Source organism: Lathyrus oleraceus, chromosome 4 (assembly GCF_024323335.1).
Source record: "Lathyrus oleraceus cultivar Zhongwan6 chromosome 4, CAAS_Psat_ZW6_1.0, whole genome shotgun sequence".
Taxonomy (NCBI): Eukaryota; Viridiplantae; Streptophyta; class Magnoliopsida; order Fabales; family Fabaceae; genus Lathyrus; species Lathyrus oleraceus.
The window spans coordinates 278,643,302-278,659,759 of record NC_066582.1 but is presented as its reverse complement, the minus strand read 5'-3'; positions in this window follow the sequence as shown (position 1 = coordinate 278,659,759).

The window sequence follows — 16,458 nt, the reverse complement described above, 5'->3', positions numbered from 1 at the left end:
TCTCAAAAAGCTACTAAAGGTAGTGTCTTGGCTGACCATTTGGCTCACCAACCGATTGAAGACTATCAGTCAGTGCAATATGATTTTCTTGATGAAGAGATCTTGTACTTGAAGATGAAAGATTGTGATGAACCATTGCTTGAAGAAGGGCCAAAACTTGGTTGCCGTTGGGGCATGGTATTTGATGGAGTTGTTAATCAATATGGTAATGGCATTGGGGCAATGATTATTACTCCTCAAGACACTCATTTTCCATTTACATCTAGATTGACTTTCAAGTGTACAAATAACATGGCTGAGTATGAAGCTTGCATTATGGGGCTTGAAGAGGCCATTGATCTCAGAATCCAGTATCTTGACATATATGGAGATTCAACTTTGGTTGTGAATCAGATCAAAGGTGAATGGGAGACGAATCAACCCAGTTTGATACCATATAAAGACTATGCAAGGAGGATTTAAACTTTCTTTACAAAGGTTGAGTTTCATCATATCCCTCGAGACGAAAATCAGATGGCGGACACTCTTGCAACATTGGCTTCAATGATTATGGTGAAATTCTGGAATGAAGTTCCTAATTTGACTGTGATGCATCTTGATAGGCCAGCTCATGTGTTTGTTGCTGAAGAAATCAAAGATGAAAAACCTTGGTATTATGATATCAAATGTTTCCTCCAAAGTCAGATTTACCCGTCTGGGCATCTTTGAAAGATAAGAAGACTTTGAGAAGCTTAGCTAGAAACTTCTACCTGAATTGTGATGTACTTTACAAGAGAAACTTCGACATGGTTTTGCTCAGATGTGTGGATAGACACGAAGCAGACCTGTTGATGACTGAAGTCCATGAAGGTTCCTTTGGTACTCATTCCAATGGACATGCCATGGCTAAGAAGATGTTGAGAGTAGGTTACTATTGGCTGACAATGGAATCTGACTGTTACAAGCTTGTGAAGAAATTCCACAAGTGTCAAATTTATGCAGATAAGATTCATGTTCCTCCGACGTTGTTGAATGTCATTTCCTCCCCATGGCCCTTCTCCATGTGGGGAATTGATATAATTGGCATGATTGAGCCTAAAGCTTCGAACGAACATCGTTTCATTCTGGTGGCTATTGACTACTTTACAAAGTGGGTTGAAGCGGCATCGTATGCGAATGTAACCAAGCAAATTGTTGTAAGGTTTATCAAGAATCAGATTATATGCCGTTATGGTATGCCAAGTAAGATCATTGCTAATAATGGACCTAACTTGAACAATAATATGGTGGAAGCTCTTTGCAAAGACTTCAAGATTACACACCACAATTATTCTCCCTAGAGACCTAAGATGAATGGGGTTGTTGAAGCTGCAAACCAGAACATCAAGAAGATCATTCAAAAGATGGTTGTAACATACAAAGATTGGCATGAGATACTCCCCTTTGCTTTACATGGGTACCGTACATCCGTCAACACTTCAACAGGGGCAACCCCTTTCTCACTTGTTTATGGCATGGAAGTTGTGCTCCCAGTAGAGGTTGAGATCCCATCACTGCATGTCTTGATGGAAGCCAAATTGATAGAAGCTAAATGGTTCCAGACCATATATGATCAGTTGAATTTGATTGAAGAGAAGAGGTTGACTGCCATGTGTCATGGTCAGTTGTACCAGCAGAGAATGAAGAAAGCATTTGATAAGAAGGTCAGGCCTCGTGTGTTTAGAGAAGGTGACCTTATGCTCAAGAATATTCTATCTTTTAAACCTGATGCTAGGGGCAAATGGACTCCTAATTATGAAGGCCCATATGTTGTTAAGAGAGCCTTTTCAGGCGGTGCTTTGATTCTTACAACTATGGATGGTGAAGAGTTCACACGTCCTGTGAATGCCGATGCAGTCAAGAAATAATTCGCCTAAAAAGAAAAAGAACAACTCTCTAAGTTTAAAACCCGAAAGGGCGGCTTAGGCAAAAATGAGCGTCTCGGTGGGTTGAAAACCCGAAAGGGCGATCCAGGCAAAAGTTAGAGACATAAAATAGAATATTTATCTTGATAGATTGAGTACCCCACCTTGGGGAAATTTATAAAAAAATTAGGGATTATGGCAAGTAACTGCATCCGGTTGATCTCTAGTCTTGAGCAAGTCAGTCAACTCGGATTCACCATTTTCAGCCAAAGCCAAGAGCACATTGGATTTTGAAGTTGGTAGAAGGATTAGTGATCATTCTATTCAATGTAGCCATTTTCCATGTAAATTATCATTTTTCAACTTTTGTAAAGATCTATCGAGTCTTGTCATTTACATGCTACCATTCTATTAAATAAAATTGAGCTTTTTATCCAATTGTTTCTACTCTTATTTATTTTTTCAGCTAAATAGAATTAAATTTTTATAACGATAATTTTGAAATAATAAAAATAAAAACCATTTTTTCTTAAAATAATTAAAGCAATTACTTTTAAGCAATCGATTTCATTCGAGAAATGCGAAACATTGTTGGTCTTTCTCCTAAAATGCGGAACATTGTTGGTCTTTCCCCTAAGCAGTTGGTCTGGTCACTGTTTCCTTCCCAACAACAATTCAGTTTCTCCAACCGAGTTTTGGGATGGCCTCCCCAGCTGAGCGATAGGCACGTAATCTTAACAGTTTACATAGATTCAGCACAGATTTTTATTCCCCTCAGGTCGCCAACAAAGTTCACTCCTGAACCCTGCCAGCACTGATTCTTAAGCAGTATTTCTGGTCCTGTACAAGGTTGTCTCCCATGTGGCATGGTATTGATCTAAAATTCCCCGCAGAGTTGATAATTCAGATCCTCAGCAGATATTTTCTTTCTCCCCAGTCAGGGTCCAGTGATTTTTGATGAATGGTTTATGTTCATCCCTAGCTCTTTCTCCTATTGATGCCTCCATCCCGTTGAGATTAGCCGAGTGTTGTAACGATGATTCAGATCAATGACATCTGTATCTTTTGTGATTGTCTTGTCAGCATAATCATCATATATATATATATATATATATATATATATATATATATATATATATATATATATATATATATATATATACATATACATTCATACATCAGATATTTCATTATTGCATTATTATTGCATGTGATCCTTTGCTATGATGGTATTCTTTCCCCGTGCAGATTTTGGTGCATCTATCCTCCCTCAATTGTAGAGTGTCAGCCCCTTAAGAAGAATGAATTTAACCTTTCTCATTACCCACTGAGTTGTTTCCTCGTGGATGATTATTATTTCAGCTTCCTCCCAAGTTGATTATCTGGACGGAACTTCTCCCCCAGAGTTATATCCTCACCGGGTCGAGTCATTTGTTTGACCGTTTCTTTCTAATTTGTTACCTAGAGAGATGCTTTTGGTCCCTCGAAAGTTTGTTACCCAGTAACTGGTAATATTCTTCTCGATTTGTGAGTACCTTACTCTTACTCAATACCCAGTAACAGTAATCTACTTCCTCTTGTTTTCCCCAGCGGATTCGTTTTACGTTTCCCCAGGTAGTCTATCCTTGATATGATCATCCTAGCTGATGACGGATATTTCTTCCCTTTGAGTCTATCCTTGATATGCTCATCTTAATCGAGGACGAATATTCTCCCTTTTTTGGTTTTCTACCCAGTAAAAAGGTAGTTGTAATCCCTATTGCTTTCCCAAAGAGTTAATCCTTGATATGTTCATCCTAACCGATGACGGGTTTCCTCCTCTTTGCGGTCTTCTGCCCAATAACCGGTAGTTGTAAATCCTGCTTTCCCCCGCTGAGTTTATCCTTGATATGTTTATCCTAACCGATGACGGATATTCTCTTTTATGTATTCTATCTAGTAACTGATATATATAATTCCTACTTTTCTCCCCTGCAGTATATCCTTGATATGTTCATCTTAACCGATGAAGGGTATTCTGCCTTTTGAGTTTATCCTTGATATGTTAACTTTAACCAATGACAAATATTCTCTCTCTTTGGTCTTATGCCCAGTAACCGGTAGTTATAAATCCTATTTAGCTTTTCCCCAATAGGTTATTCTTACCCGGTAACTGGTAATGAATATACCTCCTGTTTCCCTCAGCGAGTCATCCTTGATATTGTTTACCCTAACCGGTAACAAATGTCCTCTCTGTCAGATTATGTTATCTCCTTACCCAGTAACCGGTAATAGGTAATGTAATTTTGGTACTCCTGTGTTGAATTTCATTCTTCCCCAATTATGTTTGAGTGCGTATTTCCTTAGTGAAATCGCCATTTCCTGTTTGGTTCGAGTATTTCAGTTTTGTTCTGATTTACCTGTTTCCCCTGCATATTTTCCCTTTATCCCTGGCTGAGTCTTTCCATTGATTTGTTTTCATGGAATTACCCTCATGTCCCCATCAGTTTTTAAGTCGTAGCCTGGCCTACGCACAACTTTTTATTCCCCAGAGTCTCTGTCTCCCCAGTGAGTTTTCCTTAATGGAATGCATTATGCTCATGCAGACTTTCGGTCTCTCCGGATTCTTTTTCTTTATGGCAACATTTTCCCCACAGAGATTATTTTTAAAATTTCATATCATATGCATAATGAGGTCTTTTAGGGACCAACATTTGTTTCTATATGTTGTTATTTAACTCCATTCTACGAAGTTGATACGAAGATTTTAACCTTCACCTCCTCAGTTAGAATGTCCTTAAATAGGGGCAGCTATAAGACCCCGATTTTGACCCTAAGATCCCTCATGTCATCTCATCATTTGCCTTGGCATTGAGATCACACCTTGGCATCCTCGTTACCCCTTATTTATTGGGTTTGCATAGGGAGAGATCACCAAGCACATTTTTGATTGTATCATACTTTGTTTTTCATTACTCACTAACCAAAATATCAAAAATATGTCAATGTATACTTTGTTGATTTTGTAGGAAGTGTGTATGCTCACCTATGCTCCATCAAGCTCATATCTAGGGTTTAAGACCCTTAATGCAAGGAACATAATCAATAATTGCTTCACATTGGCTCTAAGCATCATATATGTATCCCCATGATCTTCACATATCATTTTGATTAAGAAATCATCAAGAGTTTGGATTTTGTTTGCCTTGGAAACCCTAATTCATCTGGGTATCTTGTGTGACTTCTTCAACAAGTTTCTTTAACATCTGATCAAACATTTCAAAGGATACTTCACATTACATCGTCTTACGTATATATGATACTCCATGAGTCCCAAAAGTCAAGAGAATATCAAGCTAGCAAGATGGTTCATGGTGGTTGACCAGGGAAAGTCAACTAGTAAAAACTGGGGGTCCTTAGACCCTATATCCTACAATTTTTTTCATATGAAAATTATTACAAGATAAATGTTACTCAAAATGAAATTACAAACAACTTTCATGTTGAAGTAAAGAGCTAGTTTTGCTTGGAAAGTCATTTTTTATGGTAAAACATTATAGGTCATTTTGTTTGAACCCTAGTTTGAAGGTCAACTTCCCAAGACCATAACTTGCTCAATTTCTATGATATGAAATCCATTCAAATTCCATGATTAAATTCAATATGTATAATTCAATTTTGATGTTTAGAGGAAGTTTAAATTCAACTTGAAAATGCAAGTGTCAAGAGGAAACATTATAGGTCATTTTGGGCCACTACCATTGAACAAGTGATTTTCCTCAACTTCTAAAATGCATATCTCTTTCATGACAAATCCAAATGAGGTCAAATTTGTGACCAAATTTAATATATTTGAAATATATACAACTTTGATGAAGAAACATTTCTCATTTGAAGTCCATAGAAAAAGTTATTCAAGGTGGAAGAAGTGAACATTTGACTTGGGACTTATAAAATTTTCAAGTATGTTTGATTTCCCAAACTTCCACCTCAAAATTCATCATGATCTAAGCTTCAAATGAAAAAGTGTTAAACTTGAAAGTTGTTTCCCTTGATCTCAAATTTCCAAAAAGTCCAAGATCACATTATTTGGTCAAAGAATGAAGAACCATTTGGATGATTTCCACTTGCACTTTTCATACACGATTGCATGGCTTAACAACATGATTTCAGCATTATTCTCACTCATTTTTGGACCTGATTACATCACTTGATGGGCCTATCACACGCCCATGCAAGCATGCAAAGGGAATTTCTCATTTTTGCCAAATTTGGAAGTGTGTGGAAATGAACCTCCTTGGCTATAAATAAGACCTTCATTGCTCAGAATTGAGGACCTCATGCCCAAGCTTTGAACCTGCAAACCCAAACCCTCACCATTGAAGGATAATCTTGAAGGTTTTCTTTGAAAATCGAGTTTCAAATCTCCATCTATTTTGAGAGTAAAACTCCAAGAGTCCAGACCTTTTCTTGATCCTAATCACTTCCAACAAGCATCTAAAGCAAGGCCACGCACAATTAGAATCAAGATCGTGCCAGTTTGAAGCTTTATTGAAGGTGAATTTTCAGAATTTTCTTCTCTTCGATTCTCCCTCAATTCTTCACCATTCATTGTGATTTTTGGTTGTCTGAGTCCTATCAATGTAGGCAAGAAGATTGAGTTACTTTGAGGTCAAATTGAAGCAACTCAATTCATGATCCTCAAAATTCAAATCCTTGTATCTTTTTATATACTTGGAATTGGAGAAAATTGAGGCCATATTCGTGCTCCTGAGCATTTTTCCTTCAAATTAGTGTATTCACTTTTTATTTTCCATGGAGTTGAGCTTGAACCAGACCGGTGGTGATCACCGGAGAAGATGACCGAAGCTAGGGCTCCGGTGGTGCGCTGGATCAATCTAGGCCATCTAATCTGGTTCTCATGTTTTAATCTCACGCGCTCAAAGTGATTACCAAGCATGCAGCGCGTTTGACTCAGATATTTATGGAATGCGCACTTCTGGCCATCAGATCTGCCACCTCAATTAATGAGGGAGATCTGATGGCCCTTGTTTTTTTGAATTTCTTTTTATTTTCTGATTTTTTATTTAATCCATTTATTTTGATTAATTCATATTAATTTCATTTTTAATCCAAAAAATATGAGACTCTCACCAAAAATCTTTAAATATTTTCCTCTTTCATTTTCGGAATTAAAATTATTCTTTGGATTAATTTTGATATTTATCATGAATTAATATTTTTTTTGCATATTTTTAATTGTTTAAAAATACTTCTGACTTTTAAAAAATTATGAATTTTTTTGTCTAAGGTCCTTTGACCTTGCTTGACCTAGGATAAATCTCATGGCCATTTATTTGGTGTTTTGAAGAGGTTTTAGGTTTTGACCAAACTAATTTTAATTTTTATGCCTTTTTAATTTGATTCTTAATTGATTAATTGTGTAAAAACTATGTTGAGCCATTTTCATTGAGTTGTGATGTTTGACTATGTGTTTGGGCCTTGGTCAAGGTCGATTTGACTTTTGTTGGATTAAAATCATTAGATTTAGGGGATTGATGAAATGTACATTTCATCTCCCAAAATGAATGAATGATTTTAATTTGATAAAATTCCTCCCATGACCAATTTGTGTTTTCTCTTATCTCCCCTCCCTCTTCATCTTCGATCCCTTTCTCTCTCATCCTTTTCATTGACCAATGAAATCTCAATATCCTAAGGCTAATTGGTTCATCAATAACCTTGTGTTAGATGAGCCAATACAAGTATGGATGAGATAGGTCCATCCTTTGATCTTTTTTTCTTTTTGTGTGTAATATGTTTTAGGAGTATGGTTCATTATACCATATCTCTAACATGCATTAGCACCAAAATTTCTATTGCCCGACCTCAGATAGTTGTGACTTCTACATAAGTCCAATTACGATTGCTTAACATAGATCTAAATTTTGACCCAAAGGCATAGCATTCTAGTAAGTGAGATTGTAAGTCTCTCCCATTTTATGGTATTGTGTGGAAACTTGGCCTTTTTTACTTCCTTTGGTAGATGTCTTGGTTCAAGGATCCATGCTTGTGAATAGAGGGTTAAGTGTTCTCCAAAGAATGACTTAATCAATTGAAAAGCAAAACTCCACTAACATCTAATCAACTAACATTTGACTAACCTTTTTATTATTCTTGCTTTTATTTTCAAGTCATTTACATTATGTAATTTAAATTCAAGTCATTTACCATTTCATTTGTTATTTACATACCATTTAACTTGTTTATGTTTATGTTTATGTCATATTTACTTTGCTCATTTGAGCCATATATTGTGATTGTATATATTTGTTTGTGTATTTTGTTTGTGTTTGTGGTCTTAGGACCTTAAAATACCTAATAAACAACAAAAAACCCTAAAAAAATGTTTGTGTGGACTGTTGGATTTGATCTGAGCTTTTGGACTTAGAGTTAGGCAACATTCCATATGCAAAAAGGACTTGGCCAATGCCAACATTTCTGAAACCAGGTTATTGTGATTTGAGCTTTCATCTGATGCAAGTATTGGGATCTTCATGAATTCATCTGCTACATGGTCTTGATGTAACTGTTACTTTGAACCTGTGTCTAATGCCTTATTCTGAGCTAATCAAGGAGTATGTCATTTGATACTTGAGAAGATAAAGAAGGCTGTTAGCTGTGAAGTTGCTTGCTTGGATGTGACCATCTTTATTTGATGCCTTGCTCTTCATATTGCTATTTTCTTGTTGATATTTATGGATTCAAAAGTCCAAAGGGAAAATGGGTTTTCTATATGACATCCTTGTCTGTTGGATTGCATCCCATTGGTCAGATCTTTTCAACTCTTGACTTTTAATTTTATGCTTTGGATTAGTCTCTTCATCTCCTCCCACTTCTTAAATTTCAAAATCTCTCCCCCCTTTCAAAAACTTTCTTTGCTTGTGATTTCAAACTTAGACTCTTTTGGAAATTAGAAACTTTGGCCTTATGCCATTGCATTTTTAAAAACTCTTTTCTTAATCAAATTTTCAAATAAACTTAACCATATTAACTTAAAGTTTCAAAATACAAAAAGAACTAACACTCATTCAAACTCTTTTAGGCTCCTTTGTGCCTCTTTTAAACTTAATTTTTGATTAAAAGCAATCCACCCATTTTGAAATTGATACCACGAACTACGAGGTTTTGATCCCTCATTTTATGTTGGTACGTAGGCACAAGTCAGAAGGTCTTGTCAAACACAAAAATATAATTAATGAATTCTTTTCTCATCCCCACACTCTATTTATTGCAAACATATTTTATACCAAAAACACATACACACATAAAAAAGGCTCCCTAGGAGTACCTAGGACACTTTGGGTCCTAACACCTTCCCTATGTGTAACCAACCCCCTTACGTGTAATCTCTGGCATTTTATTAGTTTTGATTTGAAAACTTCTTATCTTTGGGTTTTGTTCGTACTTTCCCCTTTTCCTTTGGAAACAATAAAAGTATTATGGCAACTCTGGTTTTATTGACGTTAAGTTTATCCATAGCTTAACGATCATGAATTTACCGCTATAGAAATTAAGTGGCGACTCTGCTGGCGAGTAGTCCTCAGTGAGTTTAGCCTAACTTTTTATGTGTATATACTTGTATATTTGATGTTTGTATACTTATTTGTGTGATATAATCTACTTGTTATGCTTGGTGATCTCTGAGTGGTTAGATAGGTTCTAACCCGAACTTGAGTGCAATTAAGATAGGAGGATGGTATAGTCATGTTCGACTTGTGTGGAGTATGGTATAAGAGGATGGTATAGGAGGATGGTTAAGTTAGCGGAACCCCCCTCTAACTCTGAGTAGTGTGATCGGTCGCCGAAATTTAATTTGGTTTATTTAATTAACAGAATTTAAATTAATAATGATAATGTGTTTATTATTATTGTCTTGTGGTGATCAGTTATGGCCTTAGGTTTCCTTTATTTTGTTTTGGGATTTTCAAATACGACCTGCGTGTCGTGCCTCTCTTTTAATCTCTTAATGTGACTTCTTTTCTCATCTCACTCCCTCGTATGTAAAACGAGTTTCTTTTATGTAATGTAATGTTATGAAGAAAGAGAAGAATACAATATCAAAGGAGGACAAACTTAAAGATCTTTCTTGGAGAAGCTTAGATCATTATTAGGTTAGCTTAGGTTCTCTCATTGGCATGGGAGAACAATTGCGCTAGAGGCCGTAACTGTTTCATTTTGTATGTATGTTGATGCATGTGAATGTATGTTGATGCATGTGAGACACGATTTATATGATAAATAAGCCGGTGAGATCAGAATAATTGCAAATTCCCTCAAATTAAATATTAAGTTTATGCTTTCCAAGTTTTAACACTCATCAAGACTAGTATCAATAAATGTAGGTTTCGCCTACGCATGGTGCATATTCTATATTAGTAAGGTGCGATGGGATAATTGTAATATCCAATTGCTAAAGCAATGGGTCAAACTTAACTAAACAAATTATAATAAGATTATATATGTTTAGAAGCAAGAGTTGAAAATGATCCATGTGATGCATTGGAATAAGGAGTTATTCACCCAACTAAAATATTCAAGAGTTGTATTAGATACAATTGGAAGGAGTTCCTACCTAAATAACCTAGTTTTATGTAATCCGCTTACGCGGACTTAAAACAAAGTGAAATGTCGATCTCGACCCACTAGAAAATCTTCCAACGGGATTTTCCGAATCAAATGGTGAGGGTCATTTGTTTTGAGTAAAATAGTGGGAGCATATTTAATTAAAGGCCTAATTAAATATGTTATTGATACTTATATTTTCATTATTTTCATGTAGATTACCATGACAACAAACACCTCTAACAACATTTTGCGATCAATCTTTGACAAGGAAAAATTATCTGGGACAAATTTTCTGGATTGGCACCGAAATCTGAGGATTATCCTCAAACATGATAGAAAGTTATATGTCTTGGAGAAACTTGTTCCTGAAGAGGAACCTCCTAGTTCTACACCTAAGGAAGAAAGAGATTCTTATAAGAAGCATGTCGATGATGCTAATGAAATTGCTTGCATCATGCTAGCTACCATGAACTCAGAGTTGCAAAAGCAACATAAGAACATGGTAGCGTTCGATATGATCGAACAACTGAAGATGCTCTATCAAAAGTACGCAAGGCATGAAAGGTTTGAAATGTCAAAAGCCCCTTTTCAAGTCAAGTTAGCTGAGGGAGCCCCTGTAGGTCCCCATGTGTTCAAGATGATTGGGTATGTGGAGTATCTTGAGAGGTTGGGTTTTCCCCTCGGAAAGGAACTTGCGACTGATTTGATCTTGTAATCGTTGCTAATAGGTTCAGTCAATTTGTCCTTAATTTCAATATGAATGATATGGACAAATCTCTTCCTGAACTGCTGAGCAAAATCTGAAGTCAAAAGGAAAGTCCATTCTGATGATCGGAAATGGAAAGAGATAGAACAAAAGACCCACCAAGCAGGGTGATAAAGGGATATGCAAGGATGTTTCCAAACCCAAACCCACTGCTCCTGCTTTGAAGCCTAGTGGAGGCATAACAAAGGAAGGCACCTGCTTCCATTGCAGTAAGACCGGACACTGGAAGAGAAACTGCCCAAAGTACCTGGAAGATAAGAAGAATGGAGTAGAGACTTCAACTTCAGGTATTTTTGTTATTGAAATTAATTTATCTACTTCTGCATCATGGGTATTAGATACTGGATGTGGTTCTCACATTTGTACCAATGTGCAGGGGCTAAAAAGGAGTAGAGATTTGGAAAAAGGTGAAGTTGACCTACAAGTTAACAATGGATCAAAAGTTGTTGCTTTAGCCGTAGGAACTTATGTATTGACTTTACCTAGTGGTTTAATAATTCAGTTAGAGAACTGCTATTATGTACTTGCAATTAGCAGGAATATTATTTTCATTTCTTGTTTAGACAAGTTTGGTTTTTCATTTATAATAAAGAACAATTGTTGCTCCATTTATTTGAATGATATATCCTATGCTCCTGCACAAATTAACAATGGACTATATGTCCTTGATCTTGAAATGCCTATTTATAACATTAATACTAAAAGGATGAAACCTAATGAGTTAAATCCAACTTACCTTTGGCATTGTCGATTAGGCCACATAAATGAGAAACACATTTCCAAACTCCATAAAGATGGACTCTTGGACTCTTTTGATTATGAATCATGAGACATGCAAATCTTGTTTAATTTGAAAGATGACAAAGTCTCCATTCACAGGAAAAGGTGAAAGAGCTAATGATCTGTTGGCCCTCATACATACTGATGTATGTGGAGCACTGAGCATACCAACCATATGAGGTTTTCAGTACTTCATCATATTTACTGATGATTTCAGTAGATATGGTTATGTGTATTTAATGAAACACAAATCAGATTCCTTTGAAAAGTTCAAGGAATTCAAGAATGAAGTACAAAACCAACTAGGTTAGAATATTAAAACTCCTCAATCAGATCGAGGTGGTGAGTATTTAAGCCTAGAGTTTGATGACCATCTGAAAGAGTGTGGGATCCTATCCCAACTTACTCCTCCTGGAACACCCCAATGGAACGGTGTATCTGAGAGAAGAAATCGAACCTTGTTAGACATGGTCCGATCCATGATGAGTCACGCCGATCTTCCAAAGTCCTTTTGGGGACATGCACTATTGACAATAACTTACACACTTAACAGTGTTCCATCTAAAAAGGTTGAGAAGACACAATATGAGATATGGAGTGGTAAGAAACCACATATGTCTTACATGAAGATTTGGGGTTGCGAAGTTTATGTGAAACGACAAATTTCAACTAAGCTTGAGCCCAAATTTGACAGATGCTTATTTGTGGGATATCCTAAAGAAACAAAAGGGTATTACTTCTACAATCCTTCTGAGGGAAAAGTGTTTGTCGCTCGAAATGGAGTTTTCCTAGAAAAGGATTTTATTTCCAAAGGAATCAGTGGGAGGAAAGTAGAGCTTGAAGAAATTCAAGAATCACAAAACATCGATACATCTATGAAGGAATTAGAGCAGGAAACACAAGTAGTTGTGGAAGAGCAACCTGCTCAAGTAGAATAAGACTAGCGTAGGTCAAGCAGGATATGTCACCTACCTTAGAGATATGGATATCTCATAAGTGATCAAGGTGGTGTCTTACTCATGGATCAAGATGAGCATGTGACGTACCAAGAGGCCATAACTGGTCCTGAGTCTGAGAAGTGGCTAGAAGCCATGAAATCTGAAATGGATTCCATGTATACAAACCAGGTTTGGACCTTGGTAGAGGCTCCTGTAGGAGTTAACCCTATAGGATGCAAGTGGGTATTCAAAAAGAAGACTGACATGGATGGTAAGGTACATACCTATAAGGCAAGACTGGTTGCAAAAGGATATAAACAAATTCATGGGGTTGACTATGATGAAACCTTTTCACCAGTTGTAATGCTTAAATCTATTAAGATTTTACTTGCTATCACTGTATATCATGATTATGAAATATGTCAGATGGATGTCAAAATTGCTTTCCTTACTGGGAATCTTCTTGAGGATGTGCACATGACACATCCTGAAGGATTTAACATACCAGAAGAAGCCCAAAAGATATGTAAGTTACAAAGATCAACCTATGGATTGAAGCAAGCTTCCAGAAGCTGGAATCTTCATTTTGATGAAACAGTAAAACAATATGGATTCATCAAGAATGAAGACGAGCCTTGTGTCTACAAGAAGGTTAGTGGGAGCATAATCGTCTTCCTGGTATTATATGTAGATGACACATTACTCATTGGAAACGATGTCCCTACCTTACAACAAGTAAAGTCTTGGTTGGGGAAATGCTTTTCTATGAAGGACATGGGTGAAGCAACCTATATATTAGGAATCAGGATCTATAGAGATATATCACAAAAACTTCTTGGCCTAAGTCAGAGTACATACATAGACAAAGTGTTGAGACACTTTAATATGCATGTTTCCAAGAAAGGATTCATACCTATGTAACATGGTCTGTGTCTATCAAAAACACAATCCCCTTCAACTAGGGAAGAAAGGGATCGCATGAATAAGATTCCACATGCATCTGCAATAGGATGTATCATGTATGCCATGTTGTGTACTCGACCAGATGTCTCGTATGCTTTAAGTGCAACGAGTAGGTACCAATCTGATCCTGGTGATGCTCATTGGGTAGTTGTCAAGAATATCCTTAAGTATTTGAGAAGGACTAAGGACCCATTCTTGATATATGGAGGTCAGAAAGAGCTTTTTATAATTGGATACACCGATGCTAGCTTCCAGATAAATAAGGATGACTTTAGATCGCAATCTGGTTATGTGTTTTGCTTAAACGGCGGCGCTGTGAGCTGGAAAAATTCAAAGTAAGATACAGTTGCTGATTTTACAACCGAGGCCGAGTATATTGTTGCCTCAAGTGAAACAAAGGAAGTTGTTTGGATCAAAAAGTTCATTAGTGAACTTGGCATAGCTCCTAGCATTATGGATCCCATTGGTCTCTATTGTGATAACAATGGTGCTATCGCACAAGCTAAGGAGCCTGGATCTCACCAACGATCCAAACACATACTTAGGCGTTATAACCTCATTCTAGAGATAATAGATAGAGGAGATGTGAAAATATGCAGAGTACCTACACTTGACAATATTGCTGACCCGTTGACAAAGCCTCTTGCACAACAAAAGCATGATGACCATACTAGATCTATGGGCATTAGGGGTATGCCTGATTGGCTCTAATGCTAGTAGGAGATTGTTGGTGTAAGCCCTAGAAGCTAATACTTTTGGTACTTGTATCGAATTATTTATTAATAATAAAAGGCTTTTTCTTTATTATGTTTGTTTAATAAAGTCCCTAGAATAGATAGTCCGTTTAATGTATCAAGTATGACTTAATCATGAGATCCCATTAAACATAAGGATACTATTATTAAAGTATCCGTAGTCGAACTTTGTTGTGAAGTGGGATAACATTAAAGCATTAAGACTATTATGTATATAGACTGATGATCACATATTCTGGATCATGGATAAGGAATTATCCAGTCTTAAACATAGGTATGAATATTAAGAGTAATATTTATACTGGATTGACCCACTATGAGAATACCATATAGAATATTATGCAAGGTGTCATAAGTTATTCTCATGGTGATTGTGGTGTATACCACCCTTCGACCCGAAACCACTATGGACCCTAGATGTAGAGTCGAGTGCTTTATTGCTGATCAAACATTGTCCGTAACTAGATGACCATAGAGACGGTTTATGGGTACTCCACGAAGCACGCTAAGGGACATGAGTGACCTAGGTGGAATTTGCCCATCCTGCGTAACAGGATAAATGTCTACGGACCCAATATTGAACTGGACAAGGATGACACGGTCTATGCCTTGTGTTCAATATAGACATAGGGGGAAAAGGGTAATTATACACATGAGTATTATCACAAAAGGATTTGTCAGATCACATGAAATTTTCGTGTCTTGGGTAGTAGTGATGTGTTGCTAGATACCGCTCACTGTTTATTATGTTAAATACGTGATTTAATATAATTGCTAATGTTGCGAAAACCTACAGGGTCACACACAAAAGGACGAATTGATGAGAGATAAAGTAAATAAGGAACACCGTAAGGTACGATGCGCTTAAGTGAATTGTAGAACATCGTAAGGTACAGTGTACTTAAGTAGAATACGAAATATGGTAAGGTACCACGCGCTTAAGTGATTTGGTCATATCATAAGATATGGGCCACATACACTTAAGTGGGATTTTTAACTTGCAGTCCACTCAAGTGGTTCTATAAATAGAACCCTTGTGTAAACGCATTAGTGCAGTTGAAATTTCGTTTCTATCTCTCTCTCTCTCTCACTCAAAGCCTTCATTCGTAGCAACTAGCACTGAGATTGAAGGAATCCGTTCGTGTGGACTGAGTAGAGGCGTTATCACCATTCAACGTTCATGATCACTCCTTAGATCTACATCAATGGTTTCAATCGCCACAAGAGGTAACGATTCTATCACTGATCATACCCATTCGTAAGGATCACTAAAAGATAAATTTTTTAATTTTCGCTACATTTTGGATCGCTATTCTCCTTCAATGGATTACTCTGTTTACCTTCTATCTGTTCTTCCATGACTTTATATGGATTGTTATGGCTTGTATCTTCTTTCCATGACTTGATATGGATTACTTTGTTATCTCTCATCTATTCTTCCATGACTTGATATGGATTGCTTTGCCTTTATATTCTTTTATCTCCCCCCCCCCCCCCCCCCATGACATGATATGGATTGTTAATTACTTTTCTTTCACCATGACTTGATATGGCTTACTTTGTGAATTTGTTTCTACTTTCACCATGACTTGATATGGAGTTGTCTTATTCTTTCATCTCTTTTCCTTGTGTGAACAACATGCTCCCCATAAGATTTCTTTGGTTCATTATTGGTTAAGTTTGAACCAAAGTAGACCTTAGGTTTGTTAACAAAGCATGACAACATTAGGTAGACCCCTTTTATCCTTAACCCTAGGTCAATCTTT